Raw genomic sequence first — 26,650 nt, 5'->3', positions numbered from 1 at the left:
GTAGGAAGGGAAGGATATTGAGGAACTCAATGACCTTAAGGGTTCACCCTTTCCAATTGCTCCAACTTCCTCATGTACTCCCTAGTAAATGGGCAAGAGAAGGTTTCCCCAAGAGGCTTATAGGGAAAACTATAATCCAGGTTCAGAAATGTTTCACTGGGATCCTTTAGGGATATCAGCACTAGGGACAAGTTCTTTGTATTCAGAGCTGGCATGATAGACATGAACCACCCCAGAGGGTCAGAATAGGATTGGTAAAATGAATGGGCTTAACCCAAAATCCTGAGAAAATGCCAAGGCTGAAACCCAGGAAACCAAAATCATACATTGAGGGTGGTCCTTTCTAAACACTCCCCTCTAGCTCTTACACATTTGCTTTGTAAAGCACCTCCAGCTTCCAACTGTTTGTTTCCTGCCTCCTGTATCCACATAAGTGGAGTGTAAGCATCAGGAGAAAAGGAACTACATCCAATCTCTGCCGTTTTCTTGCACCTCCTAATAATTTCACAAATGCTTTTTGAATAAATGAATACAGTGCTGTGTCCCGAGCAAGATAGAAATAGAAAGAGAGGAACCAGGCTTATCTGGACAAGAAAAGGAATAAGAGAGAGAAAGGTGTGGCTGCCAGTGGGTGAGAGGCTGGGCAAGGTTTGTGGGTTCCCTTCCAACCTATTGAGGGGACAGGCTTGGAGCAGACGCCCGCAGACGTTCTTCTGAATCTCTGAAAGCCAGACTGGCCGTGTGAGCTGCCACTGGGCAGGGTGACCACAGTGTCATTATCTAAGGACCCAATCTCATTAGAAGAGAGATACATGGGTCTGCAGGGAAAGGGGCTTTCATTAAGGGAGTGGGGCTGCTGAGGTCATGTGTTTACTGGAAATTGAGCAAAGCGACACCATCAGTCCAGAGTGGAAGCAACAGAAGAGACCAGGGCCGGTTCAGAGTTGGAGGGGAGAACAGCCCCACAGCAGCTCCAGCCAATACTGTCTCTATTCGGATGCCATTAGTGGGTTTGGCAGGCAAGCTCACCATCTACTTCAGAGGACCACGGCACAGATTAAGGGAGGCTGGATGCTAATTTGCACATATGGAAATGCTTTTTCTCGCCGTCGATGGCTCTGTTGTGGACAGATGGAATTAGCGAGAACTTCGAAGTCGTGAAGGCAAACACATAAAAAAAAAAAAGGAAAAAAAGAAAACCAGCCTCTCTCTTTTCTTTCCCACTTTTTCTTTCCGTCAGCCTGTCTCCTTTCTCTGTCTTCTTTCCATCATTCCCCTGTCCTTCTCTCTTTTTCTTTTACCTTTCTCTTGTGAGACCCTTCTGATTGTATGGGAGTAAATAAATATTGCCCCAGAATGGCTCCTGACATTAATAATGCATTGGTCATATTTCAATTGCAAATTGTTCTTTAACAGCAAGTCTACCCCCATCACCCCACCCAGATCAATTGTAAGTAGGATTCAGATGCGAGAAAACACCTGAAAAATTAAGGCTTAACGCTGGTCTTCAGAGGAATGTGGTCTCCCTGCCAGCACTGACCCGGGACATCAACACCGCCTTCCCTGAGTTGGTTTCCCTGTCAGCTCCTGTGGATGGGTCCTGTTCTCGACAGCCTCGCCACTCTCCTGAGAAAGGGTTCTTTAGATGCACTCGGCTTGCTTCAGGGCTGAAACGATAAATCCGATGGGATTACCTTTTATTATTATTTTTCTTTCTTTCTTGCACTCTGTGCCTTTGACTGGGAAGGTCTGTAATATTTTATTTATTTGGCAGACTAACCAGGGTTAGCGTCCCTTTGGAAATTGTCACATAAAGGTGTCTACTGAGCAGAGACACCTACCCTGGTAATTGCCCCTCTTCAGGATTTAGCAAACTTTTTCAGTAAAGGGCCAGATAGTAAATATTTTCATCTTTCCAGGCCAGACATCTTTCTTGCACCCAGGAAAGCAGTCACAGAGATAACATCGATGAATGGGTGTGGCTGTGTCCAATGAAGTTTATTTACATAAACAGATGGAGGGGCTTGGTTTGGACAGAGGGGGTACTCTGCCACCCCCTAGTTCAGGAAATCTTTAATTGTAGGAGTTACACAATTGGGTCTATAACCCTCAGCCTCTATTGTGTAACTTATCCAAGGGGTAGATGAATATATGTCGTGTATTTGAGAAGGATGTTCTAGTTTTGTTTTGCCTCAACTAATTTTGGAATGACTTCACCTCTGGGCTTCAGGCAGAAGACAGGGCTCAGCAAGTGAGCCACAAGGTTGCTGGTGGCCCCTCCCGTCCCTGATTCTGGAAGTCTGCAAGCTCAGTGCCAGGCTGGTCATGCACCCCAAATTTGCAGTACTAATACTTCCCTTCTCTCCTTCCGTTAAAGACACAGGTACCTTACAGTTTCAGGAATGGTAATGTATAGCTAAAGGGCAGAATCTGCCTCCTCCAAGGGGTGCCCGAAAGGAGAGTACATTATTCCATCAACTACCTCATTGCATGACCTGTCTATTCCAAGTGTTGTTGTTGTTGTTGTTGGGGGAGTGGAGAATTGGGGAAGGAGATAAATTCCAAAGTCTAGATGATCCATTGAGTTTTTCCAGTTTCAAACCAGATATTCTAAAACTGACCCACTAAATCTTGCATCTGCTGCTCCCAGTCCTGACAACTACCACCAGTATCATATTCAGGTTCCCTGGATCAAGTGGGCTTTCTGGGTGTTGCTTTGTCTCAAGGAAGCTTTGTTTCCTCTTTCCTGATTTCAATTTCTGTTCACTCAGTGATATTACAAATTCCCTGGAGCAAAGAGCCACCTCTTTTATTAAAATTGCTGTGTATAATTTGGATATAATCCAGGTCCAGTATATGTGCAGTAATATACAAATCTATATGTGATGTGCTTTTCAGACTACTAGACTGGAAATCTAGTGCTGCCAGTAGACTAGTACTAAGTCTCTTATAGAGACTCAGGGTGACATCTAAACTCTACTCCTTACTAGCTGTGTATCTTTTAGGTAGGTTAACTTTGAGCTTGCTTCCTGTCTTTTAAAGAGGGATGAAACTAATTTTTTCTGATGTTTTATGTGAATGCTCTCAAGATGTATTGGATTCTCTTTGCAGTGGGTAGTCAAGCCCAGTGAAGCTATTGCCCACAGGATATTAGTGCAACCCTCAATCACACCCTTCTAAACCTCTGGGGCTGGAGGGAACTAAACTTCTACCGAGGAAGGCTAGAAGCAGAGTAGATAAACAGAATCTATGGCCTGGGGAAGCTATATAAAGACCATTTGATCTGAGAAAGAAGCCAAAGGCTGAAAAATAAGTTAGAGGATCAAAGCTGAGAGAAGCAGCAGCTGTGAGGATTGGTCAGCTCAGGTGAGGGGCTTTGGTTAACGAACCTGCGGGTGCTGTGAGCTACTGTCTAGTAAGTGTCTGCTCTATGCTAGGCATTAAGCTCAGTGTTGTGCATGCATTATTTCCAAGACTTCTGATATCCGTGACAGATGAAGTGCTTTCTTTCCATTTTATACATGCTCAGAGATGTTGAGGGCCTTTAATCAAGTTCCCAGCTCTGAAGGTGTGTAAAGACAAGATTTGACTTTAGTTCTGTCTGGTCCCCAAATCAAAGGGTAAACTATTTCTGCTAGCTTATGTGAAACCTTGAGGCCAAACACTGCCTGTGTGTGCATCACTTTGCCGACCTGTGACCCTCTGATCCAACCTATGAATTAGGTCAGATGGCCTGAGGTCTGCTCATGTCTCAGGAGACTCTCAGGAAAGGTGGTTCCTCTCCTTAAACCTCTCCACACTCACCGATGATCTCTGGCACCCAGTGGTTGATGAAGCACATGGTTTCTGAGATGATCCCAGAGTCATATCATGGTCAATATCATGGCCAATACTCCTACTCATTCTCCTCATGATTTATGTGTTCATCTCCTTTGAGTTCAGTTCCATAAGGGCAGGGATAAGGCCAACCCCATGTACACAGTAAGTTCATTTAATGAACCAAATGTCTCATTGATTGAATAGATAATGACTAGAGAGGTGTTTTAAAAGTGCATAATATGGGACAATACAGTGGACTGACATAATTTTTGTTTTGTTATCTGGAGGCAAAGTGTACATTTTCCTCTGGAAAACAAACAAACAAACAAAATGAAAAAAAAAAAAAAAAAACTGATCTAGTCTGTTCCTTACCTAGTCATCCACATCAGCCTGGTCTTGTTCCCTTCAGGTAAATTTCATTGGAACATTTCCAGCATTATGGTCATTAGGTTGAGGATATCTTCCGGGTCTGCAGGATATCCCAAATCCCAAAGGCAGACCCCAAATCATTGGGAAAATAGCACATTGATATCCACACTCAAGTTCAGCCAACAATGTCCCAGCCATTAGATCACTAGACCATGCTCTATGAGAACAAAGACCATAAGTGTTCTATGTATATCTATTTAAAATTATACACATACATATGCACACACATGCTTATATATATGCAAAAAGAGAAAAGATATAAAGACATATAGGCATAGCAGTAAAAGAAAAGATAAATGGATGGGTGGATGGTTGGATGTTTGGATGGATGGATGGATGGATGCATGGATGGATGGATGGACGAGTGGATGGATGGATGGGGGGATGGATGGATAGATGGGTGGATGGATGCGTAAATGAACTGTAAAAAGGCAAGCCCTAGAAATCCTCTGTATGTCACTATTTCTCCTGCTTTATAATCCATATTCCTTTTAGTTAAATAAGAATCTAATAAGAATTTTATGTTCTCTCATGTTTTAATTTGAGGAAAAATTAATTTACAAAATTTTAATTTGAGGAAAAATTAATTTACAAATTCTTAAGTGCTTTGAGAATTGTAACGTGCAATTCAGACATAAAATTGTGTTGTTCTTCACCTTGATCATCCTGATTTCTATTTGAAAACTTCCAAGAAATTTCATATCATGACCAAATATAAATTGCTACTATTACTATTAATACAATTTAGAATTTATACAAATTAAAAATTGTCACAAAAATTAAAGAAAATAGAATATTGAAATTTCTTTTAGGTTCTACATCTGTTCTCATAGAAATTCTGGTCAGCGGCATGTTCTCCCTACCAGGTTAAGATTCATCTTTCGTATTGCTGATATTTTAACATTGGTTTCAAACTCTACACTAGTAAAACAGTTAAAAAAAAAAAAAAAAAAAAAAAACTTCAGTGATTTTGTAATATGAAGCTAAATTTTAAATTACCAAGCACTCTGCAAGCCTGTCTTAAAACCAAATTCAATTCTACTGGATGTTTCCAGCCATTGAATACAATTCCCCATATAGTCTTTCCAAACTGGGCAAGAATTGGTTTCAGATAAGTCATTATTGTTTGCATGACCTAACTTCTATTTCATTTGAAAAATAGACTCAGGAAAGTTTTTACCACTCATTACTCAGGAATGCCTTGCCTTAGTGGGGAAGAGGTGTTCCATGGAGTTTGAAAAATGGTGCAGAAACTGAGCTCCGAATGTGTCACCTGTGCTCTAGAACATGAATGGTTTTAAAAGGCAGGAGGAGAATGAAAAGAAGCACTAACAAAGGAAGGAGAGCATTGCCAGATCTCACTAACGGATTGCAGAAAGGCAATGGGAGGTGAATCCAGGTTGCCTCTAACTCGCTGTGAGATTTGAGGCAAATCTCTGACCATAAGAAAATTGTTTCCAAGAGGGAGAGCAAGTGGGAGATCTACAGAGAAAGGAAGAGAGAGGGAGGGAGGAAGAGGGGGAGAGACAGAGACAGAGAGAGAGAGAGAGAGAGTTCAGGTAATTGTCTCAAAGTGGTGGTCTGGAATTTAAAGTTACATCTTCCGATTCCACGTTCTGTTGAAAAGCTTCATGATCATAGCCTAATATCCTAACAGTTATAGAAACCTATGGAATTTCCCATTCCTTCTACCCTCCCCATTGCTTAGTTCTATAATATTATGTCGCTTATAATCACGGTTACACTCAATACTTCACTCGTGTTACCTCCATCCACGAAAGCACCACAGGCAGAAAAACGACCTTAATGTACATTTTCTAGACTACGGTACCCTAACATTCTGCAGGCCAAGGGGAGCACATGGTATGAGTCAGACTGATACTTTCTGTCTAAACTTGTGTTTTGGCTATATAACAAATATCTGAATGGTGTAAGTTCTTGCAACTTAAAGCCAGGAAAATGGTGACAATACATTTAAGGTCCATCAATCTTTTATAATTTCATATTTTTATAGCTTTTTCAGATTATAAAAGAAATGCCTGGACACAATGAATAAAAATAGTTGGACTACAGAATAATAGAGACGAAAATACAAATCAACCATAATCTTACAACAAAGCGAAAACTCTATCTTTTATAATTTTGTGTGTGTACTTGTGTTTACTTGCATTACGGTGATTATATTTAATACAAAGTTTTACACTGTACTTTCTTCACTCAACTTTGGTTTGTAAAATTTTGCAAGTGTTCAAATTATACTACAACTCAACATTTTATGGCCAACTGTGCATTATGTGACTATGTAAGAATTTGTTTACCATTCACCTTTAATTGAACTTTTACATTCTTTTTTTTTGTTTGTTTTTATTAAAAGTAATGCAATGCCTGCCTTTTTCCCTATTTTTCATTCCTTCTTCCTAAAATATTTTTTATCTGTCCAGTCATCCTTTTCACTATATCCTTGGGAATTTTCTCTTCATTGAAGCTTTTTTCAGTTCTTCAAATTATAATGCATGGGTTTTTATATTATGACTTTGATATGTAAATAGATGTCTATTATTTTATGTATGATGTTTTGTGATATATGTTTTATTATCTACCCTGGCTGCATCAGTCACTGTCTAGGGAACATAAACAATTCTTCTTCCCACTATACTCTCAGGGTGTTCATTTCTAAGGTAAAGATGGCAATACTGTCCCCTTAGAGCTGACGTGAGAGTTAAATGGGATACTAGATGTAAAGTGCATAGAACTTGGCATATAGAAAGTTCTCTATCAACCTTAGTTTTATTCCTCTGTTGGGTTATCTACAGTTTCCCATGATAATATGAACTCTTGAAGAAAAAAGGCACACACACACTTGTCCACACATAGACACAGACACACATACACATATAGCTTCCCCGCCTAGCATAGTGCCTAGTTCTTAGAGCTCAGGAATTAGTAGTTGAATGAAATGGCTGAAGTTTAATTTTATTAACATTAACATCACAAGACCTTTTGGTCAATGAATATGCTAAAGTATTGTTACTTATAATGAGATTTTGCATCCACTATGGAGGATTTATTTATAGATATAACATTCACATGTACTTTAGGATTGTGTAAATCAAGACTTATTTTATCTACAGGAGTTTCACATCACTAGAAAAATAGATTTTAGAAACGTTCTAATAATTGCCGTATGTTCGGCAAGAGAGGCTCTTTTAATCATACAAAAATGAAGTTAGATAATTGGATGGTTATAATAGCTACAGAAGGGTTTATAAAAGTCACAATTAAGAGGCACCCACTGTAAGAAAAAGCAAAATGTATTTTCTTTAGGCTCCCATAAGCTGTATTTTCAATGCACAGATTTAAGGAAATTCCCTTTCCAAATCCTCTTTTGTCCCACATGAAAGCAATGATGACTTTCTACACAGCAGACTCAGGACTTAAAAAAAAATAAATTAAAAGGAATGTTTACTCTAAGTAGAACATCATGGGCTTCGTCACAGCAGTTTCATGGCATTCTCCCTCCAGCTGTTTTGATTTATCCCTCCACTTCCAATAAAACTTGTATTTTATTTCAAGGGGTAATCCGTAATTAACTTTTCAACTGGTGGCAGTGGTTTTTTAGGTGCCACCAACAGTGTGTGGAACTCAACCTTAAAAAAAAAAAAGTAAAAGTAAAAGACTTGGTTAAAAGTAAAAGTAAAAAACCTGGTTCCACTGAGGTTTCCTCCTTGAAAAGTTTTACAATGATAGAGACATAGTGGAATTTAGCTTGACTGAACGAGCAAAGGAAGAAGGGCCATGGGACAAGGGTGGAAGGTCAAGTACTCCATCCTTTTTAAAGATGGGTGCCTAGATCACACTAGTATCTCCAATTCCACTAGATAGATAAATAAACAGCAAGATAGACAGATAAAGATATATGCATGTACACCTATCTCTATCAATCTATCTATCTATCTATCTATCTATCTATCTATCTATTTATCTATGCATTGATCTATCTCACCTATCCATCTATCCATCCATCCATCCATCCATCCATCATCCATCATCCAGTCTGTTTCCATCCTTTGTCCATTCATTTGTCATCTATCTATCTATCCATCTTTCTATCCATACATTATCTATATGTCTACTTATTCATCTACTTATCTCATCCCTCCATTCATCCATCCATCCATTCATCCATCCGTCCTCCATTCTCTGTTGATCTAATTATCCATCTATCTGTCCATTCATCCATTGTCTCTCTCTCTCTTTCTCTCAATTTACCATCTATCTGAGAGATAAGCATGAAGTTGGACAGTGGTTTTCTCCCCCAATGTCCTCAGCATATTTTGTAAGCATAAAGAGCAATTAGAGAAAAGAAAAGAAAATATTATATTTTTTTGTTTACATTGTACTTCCATCACTCAACTTTGGTTAGTAAAATCATTTTCTTTTCTTTGCATTTGTAAATTGTGGAGAATGACAGTACTTACCACATTTATTTTATTGCAGCAATTTTCTCTCTATTACCTGTGTAAAGTCCTTAGCAAGATGCATGGCATCATGTTCACATTCAACGAATAATGATATTCTTACTATACAGCACTGTGGATAGCACACATACCTTGACCACAAAATAGTTAAGTAGCCATGTGTCCCAGTAGCTCCTGAGTTTCAGTGTTTGGAGTAGAGCTGTGGGTGGGATATGGTTGATGCCAGCAAACAAGTTACATCACTCATTGACCTGGGCAATGCTATTCATCTCCTCAATGGTGGATCCATGGTCCATGGCAGCCCTAAGCAAGAGATGCTTCTTTCATTCAAGAAGGGATTAGACTGCCGTTCCAGTTACCCAGACTCCTGAGGATGCTGTTCCCAAACAGAGAGAATGGAACCAAGAAGACACGTGGGCCTCAAGGTTGGAGACAATTCAGTCCATAGTCCCAGCATGTCTGTTACTAACACGTTAAGCAGAGAGCTGGCCATTCACAGAGGATAAATGGGGAAGTAACACTGGCTATGTAAATATACTTTACAAAAGTGTGCAGCTTAATACATGGCTTAATACATGAAGGCACTGAAGCAAACGTGTCCTTTTCAGTATGGTGCAGAGGCACTGGGAGAGTACAGACTCAGGAAACAATAGAGAAGCCAGAGCGGCCCAGCATAGTCATACATCCCCAGTAACATGTGTTATTTTAGAGTGGAAAATGGAGAGGAAGATTGAACTCATTGTGTATCTGAATGTTGAGTAATCAGGTAAAGTTCTCATACAGAACAGGAGGATAGTAATTCTCAAAGCCTTCTTTTGTTGTCTGTGTATAGTTTCAAGTGAAAAGAGCTTTCCTGATGGTGTGACCAGGCAGCGTCAACCTAATCACAAAAGTTAGAACGTTTTCTCCGGTAAATAAAAGGATCCCTGACCCAAGTGGACAGGGCAGGGTATGACACTACACTGCAGAGAACCAGATGGCAGGGGGGGTTCCGGAAAATTAGGACATTGACTCAATCAAGGAATCAGGAAAGCAGGTTCCTTCTGCTTTCTCTCTGCCTTCCATAGCACATAGACTGGCCGCAGGTCAGCTTCTCTCGAAGTTCCACATGACTGCATCAGTTCCGGCATTCTATGGAGACCTGGCAATGAGAGAGAAATCAGGTTCCTAGAGCTGTTGTAACAAAGTGCCACAAACTGAGTGGCTTAAAACAACAAAATAGGTTGTCTCACAATTCTGAACTTTAGTGGTCCATAATCAAGGTGTTCGGCAGGCCGTGCTTCCTCTGAAATCTGTAGGAGCAAATTCTTCCTTATCTCTTTTGGCTTCCAGGGTTTGCCAGCAATCCTTGGTGTTCTGTGGCTAGCAGATAGATCACTCCAATCCCTGCCTCCCCCGTCACATGGCTGTCTTCTCCCTGTGTGTCCCTGTCTTCCCGTGGTGCTCATCTGTCCGTCTGTCTTTCCCTTTCTTAGAAGGACACCAGTCACACTGGGTTAGGGGCCTACCCTATGACCTCACCGTAACTAATTATATCTGTAATGACCCCATTTTCAAACAAGGTCACATTCTGGAGTACCAGGGGTTAGGATTTCCATAAATCTTTTAGGAGACACAATTCAACTCATAACAGAGGGGCCTCTCCTCTTTGTGTCTCCTTTAATAAGAGAGGAACCATTTCCCAGAAAGAGCAAGAGGATGTCTCCTCACAGCTCATCGGCCACATTGGGTTACATGTCCTCACTTCACCCATCACCAGCAAGGGAGTTGCTGTTTCTACAATTATTTAGAATTTGTTCCTGATCGTCACAGGGCAGAACTATCTACATGGACAGGGCAGCAATGCAAAAGCGGAGAAGGTTTGGGGTAGGCTGCCCGAAGTTTCTGCCACACTGACAATTAGAGCCAGATTGTATCATGCTGAGCAGATTACATACATAAATAAAGCAGATTAAGAGCCATCTTGTATAAATCTGCACACAGGGAGGTCATTTACTTACTTCTGGATATGCAGTAAGGTCAAACGTCATCACTGTTCTTCCTAACTTGGCTCTCTCAAAGCTCTATTCCTTCTTCTACAATGAGCCCACATTGTCCTCATGAAGCACAGGTTACTACCCTTCACTTCCCTCCAATAAGAGCAGATCCTCTGTAGAAAAGAAATCCAAGCTTCTCAGCATGTCCTTTAACCCTGTCTGATCTGGACCCTAAATCCCTCTCGGATCCTCTTCCAACCATTTACTCTCACTCTTCAGTTAGAAATGCGGTGCTTTGCTTCCTAACGCGACGCGTCTTCATCCTTCCAGACTTAACTAAAATGCAGCTTCTTGAGAAAAATTACCGTGCTCCACCTTTTTGTTTGTGATCCCAGCACTCCCTTTTTGTTTGTTTCGCAACCTGGTGTCTATAACTAAACCCTCCAGGCCCTCGGAGCTCGTGCATCACTTCCTTTAGGTCTGAAACAGCTTTTCTGACTGTTTCAGGAAGAGGGAATTATTCTCCTGGGTTCTTGACTTTTGTCAGTCACTGTTTGTTGTTGTTGTTGTTGTTGTTGTTGTTATTGTTTGTTTGTTTTTTGCCCTGTCGTGGCTCACTGAAAACTCCATTTCCTGGGTTCAAGAAATTTTCCTGTCTCAGCCTCCTGAGTAGCTGGGATTACAGGTGTCCACCACCATGACAGGCTAATTTTTATATTTTAATAGAGACAGAGTTTCACCATGTTGCCCAGGCTAGTATCCAACTCCTAACCTGGTAGAGGCTGATCTACCAGCCTCGGCCTCCCAAAGTGCTGGGATTACAGGCATGAGCCATGGCGCCCAGACTGTTTCTCCATCTCTAAGAGCAAGCAGCCCTTGCTTTGATAATATCTCCATGTGCACCTGGATTTCTTACACTAGACTGGGAGCATCTAGGGAAACACAAACCTATGCATCTCTGCAGTGCCTGCACTGTGCCAGGAACAGGTGATCTTGGTTAGCTGTTTCTTGGTCGTTATAAAGCAGTGTGGTATGTGCAGAAATACAGTCCTGAGAAACTTACAAGATAAAGAAGAAGCTGAGAACAGTGGTTAACTATATTTACAGGAGAAATTTCCCGGAAGTTTCAAAATGGATTTTCATGCACATTGCCTCATTTCGCCCTTATAGAAGTCCTGAGTAAAAGAATTGTTCCTTTAGGAAATAAAGAAGTTGAGGCCCAGGGAAGATGTCAGTTGCACAAGGTCACAAATATAGTTTGAATGTGTGTCCCTGCCTAAATCTCACATTGAAAAGTAATCCCCAATGTTGGAGGTGGGGCCTGGTGGGTGGTGACTTGATCATGCAGGCATATTTCTCATGAATGGCTTAGTGCCGTCCTTTTAGCACTGTTCTCACGATAATGAGCGAGTTCTCCTGAGATCGAGTTGTTTAAAAGTGTGTAGCACCTCCCCACTTCCCCTCTTGCTTCCGCTTTTGCCATGTGACATGCCTGCTCTCCCTCTACCTTCCATCATGGAAGCTTCCTGAGGTCTCCCCATAAGCAGATGCCAGCATTATGCTTCCTCTACAGCCTGGAGAACCTTGAACCAATGAAGCCTCTTATAAATTACCCAGTCTTGGGTATTTCTTTGTAGCAATGCAAGAACAGAATAATACAATCAGGTAGTTTGTAAATAGTAGAAATATGGATTAAACCATTCCATTGCTCCAACATGCATGTGCCTGCTATGGTTTGAATGTTTGTCCCTTTTAAAACTTATGCTCAAATGGAATTGCCATTGTAATGGTATTGAGATGTGGGACCTTTCAGAGGTGTTTAGACCCTGAGTTTCCAACATCATGAAAGGACTAATGTCCTTTTTGAGGAAGTGAGTGATTCGCCCCGTACTGCTCTCTCTCTCTTTCTCGAGCTCCCACCATGCTATCATGCAGCAAGAAGGCCCTCATCAAAGGCCAGCTCCACAATCATGGATTTCTAAGCCTCCAAAACTGTGAGCCCACAAGTTTCTGTTCATAATATAAACAGTCTCAGGTGTTCTGTTATAGCAGCACAAAACAAACTATCACAGTGCCCAAGACATGGCGGGGCTAGATGTAGGTTTTTTTCCTGGTCTGCATTTTTGAAATTTTGCTCAGTTTTTGCAGGTCTGAAGAACACAGCTGGGAACAGGCTAGGTATTAAATAGCAAGCACACAGCAAAACTTGGATTTCTGAGCTGCCAACTTGGACTGGCTAGAAATCCACAAGGGTGTGGAAATTAGATACACACGGAAGGTTCCTGCTGTGCATCCACAGAGTTTGTTCAAGCAGCTGTTTTCTGGAATCAACCCCAGTGCTATATTTTAGCTCTTGCAATGGGTGAGATTATTTTTTTTTCTGTAATTCCTGTTTCATCATGAGCAGAGGGTCACACAGGTGACCAGTGTAGAGAGAGTTTTCATTTTAATGTTTCCTAACTCCAATTCTTGATAACATTTTTGCCTTCTCCTACTTTCCTTTCTTAGTGAAAGTGGTTATCACCCCATTCCTCTCTTCCCAGGGCTCTTTTTTTCTCATTTTGGAAATTCAGCTGGTTAACCAGCTGAGGGTGCAGCATGGCCTAAGCGTCATCACTGGCTGCAGAGAGACATCATCCTACAGGAGGAAGAAGCACAGAGCAGTATGTAGAGAAGACATGAACTAGGCAGAGAGGGCTTTAAGTCTCAACTGTGTGAGGCTGGGCAATTTATTTAGCCTCTTGGAACATCAGTGTTCTCATCTATAAAATAGGGGTGATAGAAAGCAAGATATCATTGGAAGAAACAAATGAAATTGTCGTTCAGGCAAAGTCTGTTGACAGATGTGTGTCCAGTGGACACTTGATTAGTGAATAGCTTGACCCTTGAACAACTTGGGTTTGAACTGTGAGGGTCTTCTTATATATGGATTAAAATTATATTAAAATATTATATTTATAGGAATAATGTATAGTATAAAATATATATTTATTTTATAGGAACAAATATATATACATATGAAAAATGCTTTGGAGATTTTTGGCAATTTGATAAAAATTGCAGACAAAACTCATAGCCTAGAATGTAGAAAAATTAGAAAAAAGTTAGGCATCGGATAAATGCACAAACTATATGAAGATACTAGTGTATTTTATCATTTACTACCATATAACACACACCAATCTATTACAAAAAGTTAAAGTTTATCAAAACTTATGAATACAAACACTTAAAGACTGTACTTGACACCATTCACATTGAAAAGAAATATAAACAAACATGTAGATGCAGTATTAAATCGTAACTGCATAAAATCAATTACATAAAATAATACATACTGTATGTAAAATAATACATACAGGAGGTGGCTCACGCCTGTAATTCCAGCATTTTGGGAGGCCAAGCTGGGTGGATTATCTGAGGTCAGGAGTTCGAGACCAGCCTGGTCAACATGGTGAAAACCCGTTTCTACAAAAAAAAAAAACAAAAATTAGTCAGGCATGGTGGCAGACGCCTGTAGTCCCAGCAACTAGGAAGGATGAAGCAGGAGAACTGCTTGAACCCAGGAGGCAGAGGTTGCAGTGAGCTGAGATTGCGCCACTGCACTCCAGTCTGGGTGACAGAGTGAGATTTCATCTCAAAAAAAAAAAAAAAAGAAAGAAAAGTACATACTGTTCTATGGTAATAACTTTGTAGCCACCTCCTGTTGTTATTGTGGTAGCTCACATGTTGTATCAGCTTACATGCCATGTGACTGGCATCATCTCCATGTGGGCAGTTCCTCTCTCCAGTAAATTGCAGATAGCAGTAAAAAGTGATTGCTCAAAGTTCTTGAATATTTTTCATTCAGTGCAATATTGTAAACCTTGAATAACACCACGGGACACATATAAAGTGCCACTAGTGATGCCAGAAATGCTTCCAAGAAGCAGACAAAAGTCATAACTTTATAAGAAAAAGTTGAATTGCTTGATACATATCATAGATTGAGGTCTGCTGCTGCAGTTGGCCACTGTTTCAGACAGAAAATTTACCTTGAAAACAGATGACATAAACTTATAGCAGAATATCAATAAATACGGCACAGTACTGTAAATATTGTCTATTCCTTGTGCTTTTCTTAATAATATTGTCTTTTCTTTAGCTTACTTTATTGTAAGGATACAATGTATAATACATATACAAACGATCTATTAATTGACTGTTTACGTTACTGATAAGGTGTCCAGTCAACAGCAGACTATTAGTAGTTAAGTTTTGGGGGCATGAAAAGTTATATGTGAATTTTTGACTGTGAACATGGCAGGTGCTCCTAACCTTTGCATTGTTCAAGAGTCAACTGTATTTTTAAAAAATAAATGCATACAAAATGCTTTCTGAATTTTCTGGCACATAAGCACACTTGACCATAATCAGTTATTTTTATAACAAATACAGTCCCTTGATTAAGATAAATGCTAACATAGAAAAAGAAGTGATCTTTTAAGGTTCCGCAAGGGCAGGGAAGATTAAGTCTGATGGGGTCCCAGTTGGGCTCTAGAGGCTCCAGAGCAATAATCCGTGGACAGCTAAACCCGCCGACCAATAGTCTGATAATGAATGCAAACCAACCAAGCCCCTGCAGTTGATGGTGATCTCAACCTTTTAAACATAGATCCTTTTAAGACAGATCCATGGCTGAATGTACCTGTCCTTGGAGAGTATTCCTAACACTAAGTGTAACCATGAATATCTAGTCTGGCTCAACAGATATTTTTCTGGATAATAAAATAGCCTGGCTAACTGAGGTCTCATGTAAACTAATCACAAAATGCTACTGTGTGAGGAACCAATACAGAGTTTTGTTGATAAAGTAAAGCATAGTCCTTTCCTTCAAGGAGCTCACATGCCTATGAGGGAAAGAAGAGAGTAAATAAATGAATTTACAGTATATATGAAAAAAATCAAAGTAAAGCAAGAGAGACAAGAGTGTTGGGGAGGGGCTGCTGTTTGATATCCTGTAGCGGAGGGTGGCCTTCCCAATTAAGGGGCATTTGTGTGGACACTCTAAAGAAGAAAATAAAGGAACTCTTGGTTATTGAGGTAAGAACATTCCAGACAGGGACAACAAAAAGGCCAAAACCCTGGGGAGAAACGTGCTTGAGTGTTTGAGAAACTTCATGGAAGTCAATGTGGTTGAAGCAGAATGAGAAAGGGAGAAACACAGAGAGGAAGAAACAAGTTAGGCGCTGCCAGTTTTCCAGGTTTGTTCTAAGGTGAGTGAAGTGGGAAGCTCTTAGAGGGTGCTATGCTTGGGATGTGCTCCCCAAAACTCAGGTGCTGGAAACTTAATCCCTAATGCAACAGCACTGGGAGGTGGGGCTTTCTGAGAAGTGTTTAGTTCATGAGGGCTCCACCCTCACAAATGAATTAATGCTGTTATAAAAGGGCTTCACAGAGAATGTTTGGTTCTTATTGTCCCCTCCACTTTCTGATAAGTGAGGGCACAGCATTCCTTCCCTCTGGAGAATGCAGCATTCAAGGCACCATCTTGGAAGCAGAGAGCAGCCCCCACCAGACACAGACACTGAACCTGCCAGCAGGTTGATCTTGGACTTCCCAGCCTCTAGAACTGTGAGAAATAATTTCAATTTTTTAAAAAAATTTCCCAGTCTGTGTTATTTTGTTACAGCAGCAAAAACAAACTAAGATGGAGAGTTTGAGTGTGACCTGGCTTAAATTGGTGCACTATCACTTTAGGTGCTCTGTAATGACTAGACCAGTCTGATATGGAAGAAGGGGGAGTAGTTAGATGGAGCCTATTGCAAGAGTCAAGGCAGGAGTCATGGTACCCCTGGATGAGGATGTTAGCAATGAAGGCAGTAAGGAGTGGTTGTTTTCGAGACATATTGTGAGGTTGAAATGTACATCTGGAGGCCGGGCGCAATGACTCATACCTGGAATCCCAGCACTTTGGGAGGCTGAGGCAGGCAGATAATCTGAGGTCAGGAGTTTGAGACCAGCCTGGCCAACACGGTGAAACCCCATGTCTACTAAAAATACAAAATTAGCCAGGCGTGGTGGTGTATGCCTGTAATCCCAGCTACTCAGGAGGCTGAGGCAGGATCACTTGAACCTGGGAGGCGGAGGTTGCAGTGAGCTGAGATCACGCCATTGCACTCCAGCCTGGGCGACACAGTGAAACTCTGTCTCAAAAAAAAAAAAAAAGAAAAAAGAAAATGATGTGCATCTGAAGTGAAGAGGAGGAGGGCACAAAGGACACAGTGTTTTGAATTCAAAGCACAAGGACCAAAGCCTTGGGAACTTCAAGAAAGCTCTGGACTGTCTAAGACCATGGAATTGCCTCCCGATTGTGGAAATGAAGGCTCTGAAAGAAATGTCCCTCCCTGGGTGTAAAACTAGTATTTGTCAAAGTTAAGAGCAGTGCCTGGTTTTCTTCCTCCTTCATTCTCTTCCAGCAGTGAATTCTAGGAAACATCTCCTCCGATTTTACTATAATTCTGAACGCAGATCTGATGGTGCTGCAGTTGGGGAACTAGCCCACCAGCACATAGAGGACATAGACCCTACACTTGGCTCTATCCTGAAATTGCTGTTTAAACTTGGACAGGTTCACTTGAAAAACCAAACAAACAATTATAAATTTAGCAAGGAAACTTTATTACTTAGAAAAGGTTATAACCTGCAAAGTGGCTATTCTGACAGGATGAAAAGCATAGCCTCTGGCAGAGACTGTTATCAGGCATTCAGAAGGAGGAAGGACTGTGGAAGGAGTTTTATGCTGAATGGGTTGGATAAACATACATATGCAACAGGTAATGGGAGGAGTTATGAATATTCATGAAGGGAGTCCTGATACATGTGTACCGAGCAAGCATGCATATTACATTCACTTTCTGTTCACTTTGGTGTGGAGGTTTCACATTTAAATGCATTGAAATTAGGCACTGTATGTCAAAGGGTGAAGGAGGGACATAAGGACGCTTAGTGCACACCCTCTATAACTAACCAGAACCAGTCCATGGCGGGTGGTCTCTTATCAGGAGAAAGTTATCAAAATCAGTCTCTTTGTCCAATCAAAGCTGGGTTGTGGAACGGGGTCAGTTTGTGTCTGGAGGTGGATGGACGCCATTGTTTTAATATTGCTTATCTCGAGCCCAGTGCTTGTTTAGCTGCTAGGGAAAAAGAAAACTTTGTGGTCATTACAGCATAGTTTATTCTTTAAGCATGGGGGTGTGTGACTTAACCCTTGCCTGGCATGGCCTTCAGTCTTGTTTATAATTTGGTGTCTTTTTGCCACAAAGAGTCCGTTCTGTCAGTGTTATGCTCTCTATTTTAACATTAATACTGGTCAATAGTTGTGTCTAAATGGCAAAAGAGAGTGGGTATAATGAAGCATGTCTGATCTCCCTTCCTGCCGTGGCTGGAACGTAGTTTTTAAGGTTCTTTTGGGATTCCCTTGGCCAAGAGGGAGCGCATTCAGTAAGTCGGGGGGCGGGGGGATTGGGGGGGCTTACAATTAATTTTATTTTCAGTTGTCACTCAGCACAACTAACGTTGTACTAATATCTTTTTATACAATTTGCCAGATTTGGGCACAACAAATACAAATATACTTCACTGTCTTTTGGTAACATATCAGCTAGAAGAAAAGATAAATATATGCTCTTTTCAGTACAAATCCTAATGTTACCCTTTAGCTGAGGTGCATTCACAGGTATTATTATTACTGTTGTTGTTCTGCCTTTTAAGTGAGAGCACATTTTGGACTTAGGGAGCTTAAAATTAGTGACTTTAATGGAATTCACAGGGATAGTAATCCATGACTTTGAAAGTGCTGCTGGGAAAAAAATCAATGGAGGGCGGGTCAGATTAGAGAGGCCAAGATTGTGCCTCTGTGAGCACCGTGAGACCCTTTTTTTCCCTGCTGTCTGAGATCCAGGTGTTGCTTCCTTCTGAGTTGGTTCCTTCTGAGGCTGTTGGAATCTGTTTGGTGTTTGTGGGTTGGCTGGCCAGCTTTGGCATTCCTTGGCTTGTAGAAGCATCACCCGGGTCTCTGCCTTCACGTTAAATGCACATGATATTCAATTTTGTGTGTGTGTATCTCTGTGTCTCTTTAGAAGGACTCCAGTCATGTTGGATTAGGGCCCATCCTAAGGGTCTCACCTGAACCTGATTATCTTCAAAAACCCTATTTCCAAAGAAGGTCACATTCACCAGTACTAGGGGTTAGGACTTCAACATCTGTTGGAAAGGCACAATTCCACCCTTAATGACTGTGCGCAAGTAACCAGCGGTGAGATGCTCCGAGTGCAAGGCTGGTGACATGGTCTTGGCTGAATATATATTGAAGAGATGAAGGAGTGAGTAAAAGAATGCCATAAACCCTGTGTTTTTCTGTCCCCACCTCTCACACCTTTCCCTGGCACACAGAGCATCACCCAATACAGTTTGTTCTGAAAACAAAGAACTTTTCACTAACATGGTGAGCAATTCTTCAAAGCCAGAGGAGCCTTCTGCCCCAACAGCAGGGCAGCATCCAGCCGTCCGGGTGCCAGTTCAAAGGACCACCTTTCTAACTGAGCCACTGCCGCACGCGCTTTGCACACAAGCCGACTGCAGGATTCTCACCTCCAGACTCAGACGGGGCTCCGCATGCCAACTCCAGGCCTGAACATTGTTAGCTTTTAATTAAACTCCCCCTTGGCACTACAATTCCTGTGCAAAATGTCTGTGGCAGGAGCAACATTTGTTGGTTAAACAGGTTTATTTAAAGCAATAAGTCTCCGAGTGCATTTTGCCCTATAAAGGACTGGGTTTGAGGGGTGCCTTTAAGCAGAAATAAACTCCATGTTGAAACTCAGAATCCTGCGGCAGCCTTGGACTTCAGAAGACAGTACCAGGTGGGTCTAACCTTGTGCAGCTGCACTTGCTTAAAGGGAGTGTGACATTAAAGGCGGAGAAGGAGAAAACCCTTTACTCTGTCTCCAAGCATGAGGCTTTTAGCTGGAGGTCAGATTTCAGGTAAATATACAGCGAGCTGGCAAGAAGGGCTGGCTGTGCATCCCTGGGCTCCCGACTTCAGCACACACAGGCCTGGTTCTCAGAACCTTCATCTTTATAAATTCTTTATAGAAAGAATTTCACAAAACCATTCACCTTTCTGACTGCTGCTAAAATGAAAGCTTGCTCACTCACGGAAAGAAATGGAGAGAGAAAAGAAAACATTCTCGCATTTGAAATATCTATTCAGTCAACAAATAGAGACTAAGTCCTAGGCATTGGACTCATAGGGCCTGGCTTCCAGCGACCTGGTTCAGCTCCATAAACCTCATGGGATTCAGTTTTCTTATCAGAAAAATGGGCCCAAGGCTTACTCATGTTTCATACACATTGCTGGAAGGATTATAAAGATGGTTGTAATGGGTGTGGAAGAGTTTATGAACTGGCACAGAGATGCATTTATTGTTAGAAATGACATTATGCTGGTCCCCTGAGCATCACAAGGAAGATGCGTCCCTTGTCCTCTTAAGAATAACATAGAGACCTTACATTCATTGTTTCCTTGACCAAGGCACAAGGAAGTTTCTCTGGCTTTCTCTCTTTCTCTCTCTCTCTCTCTCTCTCTCTCACACACACACACACACACACACTTTTATATATGACTAAATTGTACTGAGCGGATAAGCCCCATCCCGTCCTCCTGGTGGAGCTGTCCTTCCCAATTCACAGCTGTCTTTCATGGCAACGTACTCCACGTGTGGTCTTCAGTCCTGCATACCTGCGCAAATGCTACTAATTCATGAAGAGATAAGTGCAGAAATTAAGAGTAAGCATTTAGAAATTTTTACAGCAACTTGACATGGCACAGATATCCAGGTGCATCTCCATGGACTCATCTCAGCGAATAAAGACCCACAGAACTGGGTATATGCCTGGTGGGACTATCTCATGAGGAATTTTAGGACCCCTTGGTCACGAAGTGTGAAGAATGTCACCCTGGTGACCACAGAGCACCAAACCATGGGACCCAGTGTGCGTGCATGAGTCTCAGGCCCATGACACCAGTCCTGGCTGAGTGATTTGCTGAGCCTCCTGGGTTGTGAGCTGTGTGCCAGTCATGCACAATAGGATCATTGGAGTGTCCTGCTAAGGGCTGGAGGGAAACTGGTACCCCAGAGAAATTAGGGTTTACTTCTCTAGGACCCAGTTAAGACCCCACCTTACTCACCAAGCCTTCCCTGATGACACAGTCAGGAGAGATTTTCCCAGCATGGCAGAGGATCTACGCTCACTTTTAGGCAATTTAGCACTTTCTTCCTTCCCTGTCTTAGAATTATTCACTGACCTGCTTCTGGTACATTCTTTCCCCCCTCCCTTCAGAGCCCCTCTCATGCTGGGGGCCATTAGCAGTTTGTAAACCACCTCTCCTGCCTTTCCCCATGTGGCCTGAGCAACTCAAAGACAAGGTATTCTGTCTTTTTCATTGTGACAACCATTGCCTTGGCTAACGTTTGATAAGCACCAACTATATTCTCCACAGTTTGCTAGATAGAGATGAGAATAGGGGGTTCCGCTCATGAGAAGCCCATATTCAAAGGAAGAAGAATAGAGGGGTGACATGCAAGGACAAAGTGGGGTGTGCAGGTCACCTGCCAGGTCAGCACAGAGGTGGGGGTTCCTCTGAAGAAGCCACTTTGTTTAGCTCTCTCAAGGGCCAGGAAAGAAGGGAGAGAGGAAAAGCAAGAATGAAAGAAGGAAGGGTTGATTTATCTATCTAGAATTGACTCTGGCACCCAGTCCAGTACTGCAGGAGCAGAGCAGGCCATTCATGTCTTACAGACACACCCTCCCGCTTTTCTCCATCCCATTTATAGCAAAAGTCCTTGCACTGGATGACCACTGCTGTCGTCTTTGCTGCCTTCTATTCTCTTCTTGACATTCTATCCAGTCAAGCTTTCATTCCACCATCCTGCCCAGACAGTTCTCCTCAAAATTACTGGATGAGCCTTGTTATGAAATCAGTGGCCAGCTCATGACTTTCCTCGACGAGGCTCACCAGCACGATGACCTGCTGCCTGCTCCCACCTCCGGATGCCCACTTCATCCTCATTTACTCAACACTCTGCATCACCCAGATCTCTAGACATGGGCATGCCATATAACTCAGTTGCCAAACACTTCTATTTTATTTACACTCCCATTCCCCAGGTGAATTCATCTAGTCTTGTGTCTTTAGTTTTAATTTTTTTAAATTTTTTAAAATTTTACTTTAAGTTCTGGGATACATGTGCAGAATGTGCAGGTTTGTTACACAGGTATACATGTGCCATGGTGGTTTGCTGCACCTATCAACCCATCATCTAGGTTTTAAGTCCTGCATGCATTAGGCATTTGTCCTAATGCTCTCTAGTCTTGTGTCTTTAAATATCAGTTCTCAAACTCTAACTTCTCCAGTGAGGACCTTCCCATTTAACTCTATAGACAGGTACATGCAACTGACTTACTGACAGCTCCATTTCATGCTCACCAGGAAGCCCAAACTTATGAGGTTCAGATGCAAACTCCTGATCTATCTTCTCTTAGCCAAACGACTTCCCTAGTCTTCCCTATCTCAGGAAATTGCAATTCTATCCCTCCTACCACTGGACTAGCAATCTTACAGGAATCCTTTCTCTCTTCTCTATTCAGAACTCTTTTTGCTGTGCTTTCAAAATGCTTCTGAAATATGGTGACTTCTCACCACATCCTCAGTTCCCTCTGGCAAATCCAGGTAAGCCTCATTTCTCACTTATATTGTCATAGCCCAACCAGTCATAGAGTCAGCCTCTCTCTCTCTAAGGGTGTATTGTCCAATATCATAGCTGCTAAGTACATGGAGTTGTATACATTTAAGCTTAATTCAAATTAAATGAAATTAAGCATTCAACTGTTCAGTTGCACTCACCACATTTCAAGTGCTCAATGGCCACCTGAGCCTAGTGGCAACATTGTAGGACAGCACAGATATAAAACATTTACATTATTGAAGAGAGTTTTATTGCTGTAGGGTCTAGTCTCATCAGAGCAGCCATGGGGAGGTGGTTGTAACATATGCACATGTTAGTCCTCCGCTCAAACCTGTTCAGCAGTTTTCTTTCTTACTTGGAATAAAAGACAAGGTCCATTCAGTGGTAAGTGACTGCATCATCTGCTGTTCTTGCCCATTTGTTAATCCAACCTGATCTCCCAACTTCACATCATCCCACTGCCTCGCTCAATCTGCTGCATGACACTGACGTCCCTACTCCTACTTAAGCATGCTGTGCAGGCTCTCACCACAGGGGCTTTGCACCTGCTGTGATTCCTGCCTGGAATACTCTTCTCCTGGAAGTTCATATGGCTCAGGCCCTTCATTCCTTCCAGGACACTGCTCCAACGTGCCTTCTCCATAAAGCTGCTGCCTCCTTAGGCTTTCTTCAGAGAGCATATTGACATTTAGCGTCACACCTTTTCAGTGTTTGGGTTTCATTGTGTGCTATAGCATGGAAGCCCTATGTGAGTGAATACTTTTGCTTAAGTGGTATATCTCCAGAGCCCTAAACACTGTGTAGCACATAGTAGGTGCTCAGAATATATGTATTAAATTAATGAAGAAAATACATTTCAATCATCCACAAAATTAGGATACAAATATGCTTATTAGGTACTCTATGATAGAAAATATTTACTCTCCACTCTGATTTCTTTATCACATGGATCCATAGATTAACCATGTATTCTATGTTGAGAAATATGAAATGGAATTCTAATTTTGTGACTTCAGGTCTAGTTTTTAGTGTAGAAGGTATGCATTTGTCACAACATGACAATGAAATAGTGAGTTTATGCTCTTTGGTTTATCAAACCCTCCTCCAAATCCGTATCTCCGCAGGAACGATTACACACAGCACCGGTGGAGGAAGTCCTTTCAGCAGGGCCTCTGCCCCAGAAAAGCTCACTTCATTAGTGGCGCATGAGGCATGCTAGCTGATGGAACAAACATGCTCTGCAGTATATGACAGCTCAATCATGATGGAGGTGGAATTCTTACTCTTGGAAAGTCCAGTGCAGATACTCCAACTGACAAGCAGCTCTCCTCCAAGGGAGGATTGAGGCTCTTGACTCCCATCTCTTAACCTCATCATCTTGAAAAAATGGTCTCCAAGATTGCCAGGTATACCTGCATTAAGCCAGAAGTAGAGAGACAGCAAGGAGGATGTTGCCAGGGAGGTTTTCCTGGACCAGGTTTGGAAGAAGTATATATCACTTCTGCTAGCATCTTCTTGGCTGGAACTCAGTCATAGCCTCACATATCTGCAAAGAGGTCTAGAAAATATCATCTGTCCACATGTGCAGGAAGAAGAGGAAATGGTGAACAGCTGACCACTGTCTCACAGGTAGCTAGTGCTGAGTACCAGATGAATGTGATGAAGGAGTTTGCAGTAGAAAGAAAAGATGCAAAGTCAATTCCAGTTGACATTTGAAAAGGCTGCAGAGAAAAAGAATTTTGAAACCGTATGGACAAGTCAAATTAGAACATGTATACTAGAAAGGAACAACTCAGCATACGTATGTTCAGGCTTCATTGAAGTCATTTTTTTTTTTTTTCCGAAAACTGCCTGAAAAATGAGAAGAACATTCTGTTACAAAGAGGGATTGGGGCAAGAATCTGGAATACTTGGAATGCTGGGCTTGGATTGATCTGTGTGGACAGTGTCCAGGAGTGAGACTGGCTCACTGAAGCACACAGACACACATGCAGGGCAGGGGGTGTCTCCACAGCTGACAGAAGAAGAAACCAGCTGAGTGAAGGGAGTGACTTACTTAAGGGCACATGATTGGGGTCAGAGTTGAGGCCAGACCCCCACCCACATCTAGAGTGTGCTCATATTGGAAGTGCTGAGAAGCACCAGGGTGCCTCACCCTCCCTATCATTAAGGATTTGAGGGCTTGAGCTAATCAGACCTCTGAAGTTTATTGCATTTCCATTTGTCCCATTCAGATAATAAGGCAGGCAAAGTAAAACCAAATTAAAACCTGAAGCGTGGTTACATTATTAAAATATTTTGACTGCCCTGCCCTTCAGCTGTTCTCTTCAGCTTCTGGTCTTATCTCACAAGCATTTTAATTGCAATGGGCATAGATTTAAAGTCACCATACCTGCCCTAATGTATACACCAGCACATTAAAGACACTCAGGGACTTCAGAGGCCAAGCTCCAGGGGATGGACAGAAGGTCTACTTCCAGCTTTTCCAGACTTCTGACCTAGGAAAGTTTCTCTCCAGGCATGATGTGGGTCATCTGGGAATATTACCAGGAGAGGAAAGACACATTTTCAAAGCTTATTGTTATGCTAATGATAATGGCTGCTTATCCATTCCCCGTGTGCTTTCACATCCAATAGCTCATCTCATCTCCTCTTCACAACAGCCCAGAGCCAAGGGCTTATCACATAGTAGGTTCACAATGGGTATTTGCAATGTAATGGGTGGATGACTCCATGGAAATCAGTATAATGTGTTTTATCATTCTCATTATGGAAAAGTGGAAATGATGTCTCAGTGGTTTAATGACTTGCTGACAGACATCGGGTGGCTGACCTGGCAGTAGAAGCAGGTGTCTGAATTTGGGCCCAGAGCTCTTTCCTTCCTAACAAAGCTTCCCCAAGTGCACAGGCCTACACAGATGGGACCTGAGATGATTTTAGGCAATTCATGGCAATGACATCAGATAACACCAAATCCCATTATGAGAACACGTCTATCTTTTTCAACTTCATTTCAAATGCTTCAAGCTGGGACTCAGATGCATGTTGTGTCTTTAACATCTTTATAATGCAGACTTGGAGTCTCCCTTCTTAACAGAGATGGCAAGGCATACCCTCAAGCCTCAGCAGGAAACAGGTTCTAGTTAGAATTTCATACCAATGTTCTATTCTCATTGTCTTTATTTTACCTTCATCTCTAATTGATGACAAAGGAGACTGCTGCCCCTTTAAAAATGTAATATAGTGTGTGTACAAAAAACTGAAGTAAAAATGTGATTCCATTAAAGGGAACTATAATGAGACAATAACATGAATGATAGATTAGCTGTGGCAAAAGCCATGAATGTCATCTAGCTTAGTAATAGAAGTCTGGAAATCATTAGTTTTTATCAAGACGCCTTCTTAAACAAACCAAAAAGACCTAAAATCTTTTATGTAAATTAAAGGTAGAGAGTCAGTGGGCAAGGTGTGAGTCCTACTTGAAGCATGGAGATTAGTCTGTGATACCGATCAGGTCTTGACTAAGCTAACAGGCCTTCATACCCGTAATACAAATGCCATCTCCTTCATGAAGACTTTGACAATTTCTCCAACCAGGGCTGATCATTTTCTTGTTAAAATCCCTGAAATAATTTATTTGTAGCATTCTTAGGGCAATCTGGGTTGCTTTGCTTTTTTTTTTTTTTTTCTTCTTTTCCGGTCCTCTTGAAATAAATTCTGGGACAGGGTACAGTGGCTCAAGCCTGTAATCCCAGTACTTTGGGAGGCCGAGGTGGGCAGATCATTTGAGGTCAGGATTTCGAGACCAGTCCAGCCAATATGGTGAAACCCTGTCTCTATTAAAAATACAAAAAAATTAGCCGGGCATGGTGTCAGGCACCTGTAATCCCAGCTACATGGGAGGGTGAGGCAGGAGAATTGCTTGTACCTGGGAGGCAGACGCTGTAGTGAGCCCAGATGGCAGCACTGCACTCCAGCCTGGGCAATGGAACAAGACTCCCCTCCCCTGCACTCCCCCACCGGAAAAAAACGTAAGTTCTGTACCTGGCCTCCTTGAATTTTCTTGAATTGAGACAGATCTACTTCTTCATGAGTATTGAAGAAGTCCTCTGTAGGACTTTAGGTAGAGGGACAATGGTACAATAGATACTTATAGCAG

This window comes from Chlorocebus sabaeus, chromosome 24 (assembly GCF_047675955.1).
Source record: "Chlorocebus sabaeus isolate Y175 chromosome 24, mChlSab1.0.hap1, whole genome shotgun sequence".
Lineage (NCBI taxonomy): Eukaryota > Metazoa > Chordata > Mammalia > Primates > Cercopithecidae > Chlorocebus > Chlorocebus sabaeus.
This window is presented reverse-complemented; position numbering follows the sequence as displayed.